Here is a 13,867-nt window from a genome sequence, read left to right as displayed (position 1 = left end):
AAAACCCAGTCAAGGGTGTTGGAAAGCAACTCCATTCCATTTCAACCAGGAGATAACAGTTATGCTTTTCAGGCATAATCAAGGAAAGAAATATTTATGAAATAGCATCAAAAAATGACACTGAATTGTTGATATTTACTTAATGGGTATATGTATATTGTAAACAGAATAGTGATTTAACAATGAAGCACACTACTTAAAACTTTTTCTTAATATTTAACATTTCTTTGAATTTTTTTAGATGAAATTAGGCTTTTCCTCTTAGTAGGAGAAGCAGGTATTGCACGATGCAAAGGCGGTAGATTCCTCACGAACTCTTGAGCACAAAACCCTAATCTCTCGCTCCTCGGCTGTATCTACTAAAGGAAGATGTGGCTCTGCTTGCACAGTTTTCACACCTGTATCAAACGTGAGCACAAAATGATGACTCCAGACTATGCTTATGAGCCTGGTCTCCTTGAGGATAAGTCCTATTGGAAGAAGGGTTATGGAAGTAATTCTGGACCCTCAAGTAATGGCTGAGATAGGAGCCAAGGACTGAAAAACAGAATTCTTGTGTCTCAGCAACCAAGAGAGCAGCTGTGGGTAGACTGAGGCCAGGCTGATCTAGAGTTCCCCAGCAACGAGGGAAGGGAGACACATAGGTGCTTAAATATTAAAGTTTGTCTCATTACAAACTCAAAATTTGCTAAATAATTGATCAACCCCTAATTACACTGTTAGCTGTTTTTTAAACTCCATATGTAAGCAAGCCTATTTTATACAAATATATCATGTTTTGTTTGGTTCAGAATGTACATTTAGTAAATCCACTTTAAATTCTAAAGGAGAAATCTTTATATTAACTTCTAATGTCTAGACTACTTCTCTCTTTCCATCCATGAAGAGCCTAGAGCCCCGGAGTTTCACAAGTTGGTAGTCTGTCCCAAAGTTTTGATAACAGAAATTCTATAAATGGTGGCTTTACATTTTTAAACAGCACACTTTGTCTTCTACTAATGGGATTAAAGGTCCCAGTACCCTTATGGTTCCTTGTTCCTAGGATTTACAAATTCTTTTAAAGATTTTATTTATTCATTTTTTCCCCCCAAAGCCCCAGCAGATAGTTGTTATGTCATAGGTTCACATCCTTCCAGTTGTTGTACGTGGGACTCGGCCTCACGCTGGACGGAGAAGCGGTGCCCTGGGGCGCGCCCAGGATCCGAACCCGGGCCGCCAGCATCAGAGCGCGCGCACTCAACCGCCAAGCCACGGAGCCGGCCCTACAAATTCTTTTAAAAGTAAAAGCCCACCACCTGGTTTGACCGAATGCCAGTCCATCTGGTCTCCCTATCATCCTATCCCGGGAGGTTCCAGTTTGTGCCCTTAGGCAGTAGCCCCGCCTCCCATCCACCTGCTCCTTTCTTGAGCTCATCAGCCTTATGGACTTCTTGGCCTCCCGAAGATATTTTCCACTGGTCTCCACCCTCCCTATTCCTCTTCATTTTGTTCTGCACCTGCTATTTAGAGGGCTTCCAGGGCTACTCTTTGCTATTCCTGAGATAAGAACTCATTCAGATTAAGATTTACTCAACTCCATGTGAGCAAGGCAGGGATGGGAAATGAGATTCTTAGTAAATAAACAGAGTGGGATTTTTTGGCTCTCTCCTTGGCCACCATCATAGCAAGTCATGTCCTCATGTTCTCTCACAACAGGCGTGTGGTTTATTTAAGTAGGAAAGATCAGGGAGGGTGCAGTGAAGAGTGGGGCTCTGGGAGAGCCACTGTACCTTCCACCCATCTGACTAGAGCGATCCATAAACACTTCTCCTGCCAGCCCTCAATGACTAAATGTGGGACTCAGTCTTCGTTTTTGTCATATTCTGTGTAAGTTCATTACTTTTCTCTCTGGTTATCCTGGAAATATTGCATCTTTTATCTTCCAACTAGAAGCTATGAGGGAGAGAAATAAAAAGGAGAAACCCTTATATGGAAAGATACACATTTTACAGCTCCGGATGTTTTACTTTTCAGAGATGTGTGTACTAAAATTTTCCTGATCTTCCTATTTCTGTCCTTGCTTTAGCTTCTCACACTCTGCTGCTCTTTCTCTATATTTTCCCGACTCAGAGCCGAGATGCCGGTTGAGATGACACAAACACCTACCACGGTTCCTCTCCCAGAATGTGAAGCCACAGGTGCTGTCAGATGGTGTCAAAAAGGACTAAACAATTTACACTGGCAAAGTTCTCTCTCATTAATTAACCTGGTACCATCTGCTCAGAATGTGTGCTCGGAAGACCACAGATATTTCTCCCCACCAGCAGAGTATCTACGGGTTCATAATCAGGACCAGAGCAATTGGCTGATAATAATCTGGAGGCCAGTGAAAACCATCAATAATAAGGCATGTGTGGCAGTGCACATGGTCCAGGTGCTCAGGCTCAAAGCTTGCAGTCATCCCTAACTCTTTTCCACCCAATCCACCAGGAAATCCTTTTGGATCTGCCTTTATAACATATCCTGAATCCAAACACTTCTCATCACTTCTACCCTGGCTCAAACTACTACCATCTTTGGCCTAGATCAACGCAACAGCCACCTAACTAGTCTCCTGGCTTCTGCCAGCAGCCACAGCAATCCTGTTCAATGTAAATCAAATCATCATGTCACTGCTTGGCTCAAAACCCTCCCCTGGCTCCCATCGCACTCAAGAAAACGCCAAAGTCTTACCTGTCTCACAAGGCCCTAAATGACCTGCCCCTGATCTCTGACCACGTCTCCTATACTCACTCACTCTCCCTCAACCTCACTGGCCTCCTCGCTGCTCCACCCACAGGCCAGGCATTCTCCTGCCTCAGAATCTTTGTACTCACTGCTGCCTCTTCCCACACCTATGCCCATGGCGCACTCCCTCAGCTCCTGCAGGTCTTTGCTCAAAAGTCACTTTACCAGTGAGGCCTTCCCTGACCACCCTATGTAAAACCAACTCTAAAACCATCCTCTATAGACTTTAACATCTTCTAATACACTGTGTAATTAATTTAGTTATTGTGTTAATTGTCCATTAGAATATAAACTCCATGAGAATAGGATTTTTGTCTCTTTGCCTCACTCTTTAAAACTTAACACAGTGCCAGGCACCCAACAGGCATGTTGATGGCTATTTGTTGGGAGCAAATGAGTGAGCTAGTGGGTTTCCCTAAGCAGACGTGAAAACGGACTTCTCAACTACTAGGTTCAGATTTCTCTCTGCGGAATGCACTGTCTCACTTTTTGCTTATACAAATGTCTTAACCTGTCTGTGCCTTCATTTCTAAACATCTAGGAGCATAAAGAAGCTTTAGGACAGCTGTGATCATTCCAAAAATCTAAAATTAAAATGCAAAAGAAATAAAGTTTTAAGATCTTAAAGCTGAGATCTTGAATGTGTAAGCAGTACAAAAATGCAAAAAGCGTCAATACAGTTTTACAAAGGAGACCCTTAGAGGCAAGATAAAATTAAAGAGCCTGTAACCCTCTGTAACTTAATGGACTGGGAAGGGGGTGATTATTCGCCCCTGCATTTTTCTAATCATTAAGGAGAATTAACGCCTTACAGAAAAGAAACTAGACCAGCACTGGAATCAAGAACTCTTTAATGTGCAAGCTAGGTCATTTGAGAGTTAGTTTTACAAGATTAAGAGTGCTTCTTTGATGTTTCCTGGACCTTCTCATAGCTTCCCATCAAAAACCAAAGTCAAGTTCAATTCATTTACTCCAGGGGAGTAAATAAAGAGTGTATGTGTGTGTGTTTAATTAATAGCAGTAGAACAGCTACAGGCAAACCTGTCAACAGTGTCACCTCCAATTTCTTCAAAGCCTGCCTGGGATTTAAGATCAAAGCTCCAACCTCTTAAGAAGGCTTACCAATGAGAAACTGCCCTTCTTTAAATGGTAACTCATAAAACTTAAATTAAAACACAAATTGTCAGAATGACTTGACGTGGTTTTCTCTGTATCACAGGGCAAAAGAAAGATTTACAAATGTCTTCTAAAGTACAGCCTTAAGCAATTATTTACTGCAGCCTAAAAATTACTAGAAAAAGAAACAAAAAACCCAATATAATATTTAACATGTTGCTGATATTTAAACAGGAAACAGTTACTTCCAGAGGGGATGAACATATTGTCTGCGCCTACCTGGGCAGAAGAAATGTTTAATATGTGTTTGAAGAGAGGACCAGGGGTATTTGGTTCAGAGAAATCCTAAGATAAAGTTGCCTCCAAGGACAGTCTTTCTGGTGGGGGGGGGCCTTGCTAACCTCTGCTCCCTAACAGAACAGTCTCAGCACCACCAGACCAGGATGGGGGTAACCCTGAAGAACTTTTCAAGCTCCACTTGGTTATGGTAGGTGATCCAATAATAATATCAGTTAATAATTATTGAGAGCTCACTAAATGCCAGGCACTGTGCTAAGTACGTTATATGGATTGCTTCATTTAATTCTCATAATAATCCTACACATTATTATTATTATTCCTATTTGACGGATGAGAAAACGCGTCCCAGAGAGCTTAAACGTGCCCTTGAAGACACAGCTACTAAGTGGCACAGGGATGCAAACCTTGACAGTTAGTCTCTAGAGCCCAGCCTGTGCGTCACTACCTATCACACAAACGATGGTTGTCCTATTCATTTTGTCTCCCTCCACCAGATTATAAATTCTTTGAGGTTAGAAACCTTGAGCTTTTCATTCATTCCCTCCGTCTTTCATTCTTTCACTCATCTAGTCCTTGTTCAATGAGCATTTATCAAGGCCTACGTTCAGCTACCATTCTCGGCACTGCGGATGCAGCAGTGAACAAACCAAAGCCCCCGTCTTCATGGAGTGTACATTGTAGTGGGGGGAGACAGGCAATAAACTAATAATCAGTCAATATATACTAAGTCAAGAGTGAAAAGTGCAATGGAGAGAAATAAGGCAGGTAAAGGCGATCAGACATGATTGGAGGGTCTGAGGTGGCTACTTCATATGAGATACTGAAGGAGGATCCAAGGTGAATGTGACAAGGAAGTCAAGAAAGTGAGGCAGTGGGCTATACAGATCTCTAAGAGAAGCATCTTCGAAGCAGAGGGGAGAGCCAGTGCAAAGGCCTTGGAGCAGTGGCAGGATGGTGGGCTTGAGAAACATCAAGAAAGCCAGTGAGGAAGGAGCAGAAAAGAGTAAGTGAGGAAAGGGAAGGAGAGGAGGCATGGAGGTGACAGGGACAGACATGAGGGGTGGAAGGCCGTGGTAAGGACTTTGGTTTTACTTTTTATCTTGCTTACTGTTCGAGGCCCTGAGCCTGGAACAGAGCCTGCTCTTAGCAGACACTCAACAAACACTTGCTAAATGAATTAACTAATACCCTCTACTACCATGAATAAAAGAAAGTCTAGGGAGGGAAGAGAAGGGAAGAAGCTACTTACGTGCTGGGGATGATGAAAGAACAGAGAGGAGGAAGTCAAGGAAAGAGAGACCTCACATGAAGCTGTTGACTCAAGGACCTCTGGGAGTCTTTGCTTTCCTAATAAACTCCAGCCTATGAACATCTGAGGCATTTCTCTTTAACTGACCCACAAGAACACAGGTCAGGTATGAGAAAAATGTTCAGAAGCTGACCTTGATTCAGGAGAATGACACGGGTGAAATAGCCTGCAGATGTCTGGAACACCAAGTGAAGCCTTGATTAAGACTGTGGACTGTATCCCACATTTCGGCAAGAGGGTTGTTTTTAATCACTCTGAATAATATCCTCCATGGCAGGCACTTCTCCACCCAAGTGTGACCTGAGAACTGAGTCAAAGCCACCAAGCCTACCTTGGAAAGGTCTTGTTGCCACCATGGAGCTGATTATTCAAGGAGAAGACAAAGGTCAAAGACAACAGGCAAAAACTCCTTGTTCTCTTGCAAGAAAGGAAGGGACCAGTGACTCTGAGCAGAGAACGTAGCAGTGTGCTTTCCGCTCATAAGGTCTGGTTCTCTAGGCAAAGTTTTCCCATGTTTAGAAAAAGCTAGAAGACCCAGAAAGAGCTGCTGTGCTCCCCTTTAGGCCTTTGCTGTGAAGGGCTCTCCACCCTCCTTGCCCTTCCATTCTCCATGTTATCTCCATAGTAGTTCCTGATAGTTAAGGAAACATTAACAGCAAAAAGTACCTAGCATTTCTCCTCCACTTTACAGTTACAAAATGCTATAATATTTTCCTTGAGAATAATATGTACACCCCCAGCCCCAACCCACAACTGTCTGAAGAGGAGACCAAGAAAAGGACAAAGACCTTACAAGCAGTATTCATCCAGAGAAAGAAAACAAAAAGGTATCTCTTGCTATAACTTGTTTCTCATCCAAATTTAAAGGTATTTCTTAAGTATGATGGCTTTCACACCCTTGCTATAAGGTTTCTTCTATTTTCCATCCCAAGTCCTTGTCATCCATTTCTCTTCTCTGGCCCATTCTCTGCCACCAGAGCTTCGTGGCTCAAAAGCATCTCCTCCTTCCACTTCTAGTTGACGACAATTCTGAACAATCAACTACAAACACATCTTGTTAGCATACTGCAACAGCTATGGCTACAATGTGGGACAACAGAGGAACAGAGTTAGGACGGGGGTAGGGTGCACTCTGAGAACCACAGAGCCTGTTAGTAAGTTGAGATTTGTCTTAGGTTTAACATGGATTAATACATTATTAACAAATCAGTGCAAGCCTGTGGCTCAGTTTTCTCCAACCACAAGAAGTTGCTACGGCAGAGCTCTTCAAGAACCTTATGAAATGCGCTATGTGAAACCACACACTACGAATATGAGATTAGGATCATGGTATCCCACCAATTTTAGGACTTTTCTCTCCTGGGCTTAAAAAACTCAATATAGCATCAATTTATCTAAATTAGTGCTTACTGACAACTTTAGCAGAGACCAAAGGCAAAAGAATTATGTTTCCCAGGACTCAGGGCCTGATGTCATTCTCTAGGGCTAAGTTCACACATACACACAAAAATATATTTAAAAACAAAAGTCAAACAAAAGTGATAAGAAAAAAAAAATTAACTCAAAACCAGCCAGTCTCTTTTCCTTTTAAAGATTCAGAGAAACATCTTTTTAAAAACCATTAAATTTACTTTAATGAAATTAATGAACTTGCTTTTCAGAACCACACTTATTTGCCCCATCATAATATAAGCTAGGAGCAGTGCCCTCCTCTGACTCATAATGGCCACCTACGTGTCCCGCCACCCACAATAGGGAGCCTTTGCCTGGGGTGTCATAAGCAGATCCCTGGATGAACTTAACGAAGTCTGCGAATCCCTAAATGGGATGCAAAATTTGATGATGTGTTTTTCTTCTAGAGAGAGGGTCCATAGTTTCTGGCAGATTCTTAAAGGGGTTTGTGATTATTCCCTCCCACCACCTGATGGAAAATGGTAAAAATCACTGCTTTAGATTATCAAAGCTGAATTTAAAACTTTCCATTTACCACTCAGAATATATGCACCTTGGTTTTTGGTTTTTTCAGTTTTGTTTTGTGGTCTTCAAACAAAAGGATATTTTTTAAGAACCTGCTAGGCAATTTGGTATTCTTTTCTAAAAAAAAAAAAAAAAAAAAAAAAAAAAGGATAACTGCATGTCCTGCCTCCCTTTGCCAAATGAAATAAAAAGAGCTACTTCATACAAACATTTTTTTTTAATAATTTTATTTATTTATTTATTTTCCCCCAAAGCCTCAGTAGATTGTTGTGTGTCACAGCTGCACATCCTTCTAGTTGCTGTATGTGGGACGCGGCCTCAGCAAGGCCAGAGAAGCGGTGCATCAGTGTGCGCCCGGGATCCGAACCCGGGCCGCCAGCAGCGGAGCTCGTGCACTTAACCACTAAGCCACAGGCCGGCCCCACAGAAACATGTTTATCTCATTTCCAGAAAAGAAAGCTATCCTGGTTATGATCTGAGGCAAGTCTTCAACAGCATCCTTTTACTGTTACTTCAACAGAACCATCACAACCATCCCATAAAGCTAGGGTTCTGCAGTCACCACATATTCCCACAGAAGATTCCCACAGTGCTGCTGGGTGAGAGTCAGGTCCATTTGGCAAAAATAAGTAAAGATTTACCAAAGACAACCAACCCAGCAGGGAAGAAAACTTATTTCTATTTTCCATCATGTGATTATGGTTGGATGTAATTCTAAAGAAGTACCAAATTAAACTTTTCTGGTTAACCGAAAGCAATGGTGTAGTTACAGGGAGAAAAGATAAGAATGCTTGTCATGTTGAGGCTAAGCCCTGTGCTTTGTTTCCGGCCATGCCTCCCAGAGCTGAGTGTGTGAGCCAGGGCTGAACAGGGCGTGATGTTCTGGACAGAACAAAGGTGAAGGCTAATGAACACCTGACCTTCAGCTTCCTTGAGCAGACTATGAGCACTACATTTTTGGAGTCAATTTCCCTGATAAGAATCCCTTGTTTCTTATCCAATTGTGAACAACTTCTCTAATAGATCAAAAATTTTATTGGGGCCAGCCTGGTGGCACAGTGGTTAAGTTCACATGCTCAGCTTCAGTGGCCCAGGATCCATGGGTTCAGATCCCAGGTGCAGACCTACACATGGCTCATCAAGCTATGCTGTGGTGGCGTCCCACATACAAAATAAAGACAGGCACAGATGTTAGCTCAGCAACAATCTTCCTCAAGCAAAAAGAGGAAGATTGGCAACAGATGTTAGCTCAGGACCAATTTTCCTCACCAAAAACACACACACACAAAATTTTATTGATGTTATATTAGTTTTCTATTGCTGCCACAACAAATTACCACAAACTTAGTGGTTTAAACAACACAATTTACTGTTTTATAGTTGTGTAGATCAGTAGTCCAATACAAGTCTCACTGGGCTAAAATCAAGGTGTCAGGTGGACTGTGTTCCCTTCTAGAGGCTCTAGGAGATAATCTGTTTAGTTGCCTTTTTCTAGTTTCTGGAGACTGCCTACATTCCTTGGCTCATGGCTCCCTTCCTCCATCTTCAGACAGCAAACGCAGCATCCCTCTGATCCTGTTTCCATCTTCACATCCTTTTCTCTGATTCTCCCTTTTACCTCTACCTTTCACTTTTGAGGACCCTTGTGACTATATTGGGCCCACCTAGATAATCCAAGATAATCTTATTTTAAGGTCATCTGACTAGCAACTTAATTCCATCTGCAACCTTAATTCTGCTTTATCAGTAACCTAACATATTCATAGGTTCTAGGGATTAAGACTGGACATCTTTTGTGGCGGGGCCATTATTCTGCCTGCCACAGATGGGTATGTAAATTATTATAAATGTTGTATCTTCTATAGTTTGTATCTGAACTAAACTATTTTTCTCCACGTGATAAAGCATGAAGCAGGAAGAGCACGGGACCTCATAAAGGATGTACCCTACAGAAGCTTTCAATGCTCTTGTCAATGTTAGAAGCATTTTCATACCCAAAGATTCTCATAGCCCTTGTTATAATCCTTTTTTGTCTTCTACCAGCAAACACTTTCGTCTTTTTTTTTTTCCGTGATTTCAAAATATACTACAAAGCTGTAGTAACCAAAACAGCATGGTACTGGCACAAAAACAGACACACAGATCAATGGAATAGAATCGAAAGCCCAGAAATAAACCCACACATCTATGGACAGCTAATCTTTGACAAAGGAGCCAAGAACATACAATGGGGAAAAGAAAGTCTCTTCAACAAATGGTGTTGGGAAAACTGGATAGCCATATGCAAAAAATGAAAGTAGACCCTTACCTTACACCATACACAAAAATTAACTCCAAATGGATTAAAGACTTGAATGTAAGACCTGAAACTGTGAAACTTCTAGAAGAAAACATAGGCAGTACGCTCTTTGACATCAGTCTTAGCAACATCTTCTCAAACACCACGTCTGACAGGGCAAGACAAACAATAGAAAAAATAAACAAATGGGACTACATCAAACTAAAAAGCTTCTGCACAGCAAAGGAAACCATCAACAAAACGAAAAGACAACCTAACAATTGGGAGAAGATATTTGCAAACCATACTTCTGATAAGGGCTTAATCTCCAAAATATATAAAGAACTCATGCATCTTACCAACAAAAAAACTACCAACCCAATTAAAAAATGGGCAAAGGACCTGAACAGACATTTCTCCAAAGAAGATATACAGATGGCCAACAGACACATGAAAAGATGTTCAAAATCATTAACTATCAGGGAAATGCAAATCAAAACTACAATGAGATATCACCTGACGCCCGTCAGAATGGCTATAATTAACAAGACAGGAAACAACATGTGTTGGAGAGGATGTGGAGAGAAGGGAACTCTCATACACTGCTGGTGGGAGTGCAAACTGGTGCAGCCACTATGGAAAACAGTATGGAGATTCCTCAAAAAATCAAGGATAGAACTACCATATGATCCAGCTATCCCACTGCTGGGTATTTATCCAAAGAACTTGAAAACACCAATTTGTAAAGGTACATGCACCCATGTGTTCATTGCAGCGTTATTCACAATAGCCAAGACTTGGAAGCAACCTAAGTGCCCATCAAGGGACGAATGGATAAAGAAGCTGTGGTATATATACACAATGGAATACTACTCAGCCATAAGAAACGATGAAATCCAGCCATTTGTGACATCATGGATGGACATTGAGGGTATAATGCAAAGTGAAATAAGTCAGAGGGAGAAGGTCAAATACCGCATGATTTCCTTCATTAAGTAGTAGATAATAACAACAATAAACCAACACATAGGGACAGAGAAAAAAAAAAATTTTTTTGTTTATTGCAGTAACATTGGTTTATAGCATTGTATAAATTTCAGGTGTACATCATTATACTTCTATTTCTGCATAGATTACATCATGTTCACCATCCAAATACTAATTACAACCCATCACCACACACTTGTGCTGAATTATCCCTTTCGCCCTCCTCCCTCCACCCTTCCCCTCTGGTAACCACAAATCCAATCTCTGTCTCTATGTGTTTGTTTGTTGTTGTTATTATCTACTACTTAATGAGGGAAATCATATGGTATTTGACCTTCTCCCTCTGACTTATTTCACTTTGCATAATACCCTGAGTGTCCATCCATGGTGTCACAAATGGCGGGATTTCATCGTTTCTTATGGCTTAATAGTCACAGGAAATAAGATCTAAGTCCAGTTTATCTTTCAACAATTTGCCTTTTTTTGTGTGTGTGTGTGAGGAAGACCGGCCCTGAGCTAACATCTACCAATCCTCCTCGTTTTGCTGAGGAAGACTGGACCTGGGCTAACATCCATGCCCATCTTCCTCCACTTTATATGGGATGCCACCACAGCATGGCTCGACAAGCGGTGCGTCAGTAAGTGCCCAGGATCCGAACCAGCGAACCCAGGGCTACCGCAGTGGAGCGCGCACACTTGACTGCCTGCGCCACGGGGCCGGCCCCTGCCCTTTTTTTTTTTTTTTTTAACCCATAACATATATACCATCCAAGGATTTCCTTGCCCATGGGGTCAAACACTCAAACTTAGAGAAAATCTATTTAAAATCATCTGCTATAACAAAAATCTTAAAAAATAGCCTTCATTTTCTAAGAAATTCTCACTCTAGTCAGGATATCTGGTATGTCCGTATTTTAAACTAGAAAAGGAAACAAAGCAATATTAGGATTTCCTGAAAGCCTTCCCACTATATGAATGGGATGAGAATCCTGGAGCCAAGTGACCAATAAATCTCAACTTTTTCATGCATGGTGGAACAAAAGACTCAATGGGTGAACCACGCTGTTTCCACTTGATTTTGTCAGTTGAGGAGGGGAGTTACTAAAATAAAGAGGACAGTATGGCATTATTTTGAAAAACTCTTCCGATAAGTGATAAAAATTAGACATCATAACCTTAGAAGAAACAAAAGTGTATGAAAAATCATATTATGATTTTAATAGTAACATTTAATATGTGTTACTGCTATAAGAGACCAGCACCTGGAGGTGACCTGTGGTCACCAGTGTAAGATGCTGTGAGGCCCTCTAAGTAGGTTAGATTCCAGTATCTGCTCCCTAGAGTGCTCTCTGCACATAACCCCCACTCCTTGGACCTGGAGGGAAGAGGGAAGATATTAGAAACCTTACCTCCTACTAAAAGAGAAGGAAGTAAAGGGAGCTCAGAAGCACTGCACGCCAGCACAAACCTAGAAGTATTTGGCAAGTGCCTCGTCTAATTCCAGAACTAAATAAAAAAACTTTATTTTTAAGTGAGGTTTAACAAAAAGTAATTTGTAACATATTGTATGCATCTCAAAAATGCTTACCCAGCTTCTCATGCTAAAGCTTTTGAGAGCTGAATGGATTTGTGTCATGAGCTTTTGAAAGGAGGTTTACTATGACCACCTCACAGCTCCCAGGGGAAAAAAGGTTTTTCTTAAAAGTAGACATTCAGTCAAGAAAATGAAAAGATAAACCACAGACAGGGAGAAAATATTTGCAAAAGACATATCTGATAAAGAACTGTTATCCAAAATATACAAAAACTCAACACTATGAAAACGAACAACTCAATTAAAAAATGAGTAAAAGAGGACTTCCAGTTTTCAGTCCAGCATGTAAGGAGCTTAGAAGTCACCACTCCAACCTAACAAGTAAAAATCTGAACAACTGAAAAATCAACAACTCTTCTTGGATCCATCAGAGAAGTGAAGTCAAAGGGCAAACCGCTGCCCCCTAAATTGAAGAGACAGAGAGACAGAAACAGAGAATCACAACTTACCGGAGCAGAAATATCCATGGGAACCAATGCCAGGATAGGAAAATCTGAACTGGGATGAATTGCTGGAGGCTCAGTGTGGACAAGTCTGAGAGAGAAAAACTACAGGGGGACCCAGTCATAGACGGGCCTCCACACTTTTGTGAGTTTTACCTCCAGAAGCTTGACCAGGTTCTCACAGCAAATATGGGAGAAAAAACTCCTTGTGCTCCCAGCAAGGGGAGGGGAAAAGAAATCATTTTGAAATACAGCAGAGCACTCTGTTCTTAACAACACCTGCCCTCAGGACAAACTATTTTACCAGAGCCTAACCTGCTGGGGCTGTATCAGAGCCCAACCTACCTAGGGAAAGGAAAATACCCAACTCTAGCCTTCTCTAGCGTTCCACATAGGGGAAGGGAAATACCCAACTCTAGCCTTCTCTAGCTTTCCACATAGGGGAAGGGAAATACCCATTTCCAGGCCCCACTAGCCATCCTTTCCCTAAGGGAGGAAAAAACCACCAAATAAGAAGCACTGGTGATGTTCACAGTCCAGGGGTATAGGCTCACATAAGACTGAAACCTAATCATAGGACTGCAGAGTGTTTCCCCTGCTCCCCCACCACATTACAACTACATTACTAAAGGCCAATTTCCCTTTATCTGGTTCATCATATCCACCTTTCACCAAAAAATTACAAGGCATGTTAAAGGGCAAAAAGCACATTTTGAAGAGACCAAACAAGCATCAGAACCAGAGTCAGATATAGCAGGAATGTTAGAATTATCAGACCAGGAGTTTTTAAAAACTATGATTAACACACTAAGGGATTTAATGAAAAAAGCAGACAACACACAAGAACAGATAGATAATATAAGCAGAGAGACAGAAATTCTAAGAATCAAAAATAAATGCTAGAGATCAAAAACACTGTAACAGACATGAAGAATGCCTTTTATGGGTTCATTAGTAGACTGGAAATGGCTGAAGAAAGAATCTCTGAGCTTGAGGATATGAAAATAGATACTTCCAAAACTGAAGAGCAGAAAAGAAAAAAAAAGACAAAAAACAAAATCCAGAACAGAATACAAGCACTATGTGGGACAACTACA

At 41.3% G+C, this 13,867-nt stretch overlaps 1 protein-coding gene across 2 annotated transcripts in view; it reads right to left on the bottom strand.

The window, feature by feature from the left end:
• RGL1 (ral guanine nucleotide dissociation stimulator like 1) overlaps positions 1-13,867 on the bottom strand; it is a 122,778-nt gene that overhangs the window by 61,010 nt on the left and 47,901 nt on the right. The gene's annotated exons all lie outside the window — the stretch shown is intronic.

The sequence above is a fragment of the Ceratotherium simum genome, chromosome 2, assembly GCF_057802395.1.
Source record: "Ceratotherium simum simum isolate JZ-2026a chromosome 2, ASM5780239v1, whole genome shotgun sequence".
In the NCBI taxonomy this organism is placed as follows: domain Eukaryota; kingdom Metazoa; phylum Chordata; class Mammalia; order Perissodactyla; family Rhinocerotidae; genus Ceratotherium; species Ceratotherium simum.
This window is presented reverse-complemented; position numbering and strand designations above follow the sequence as displayed.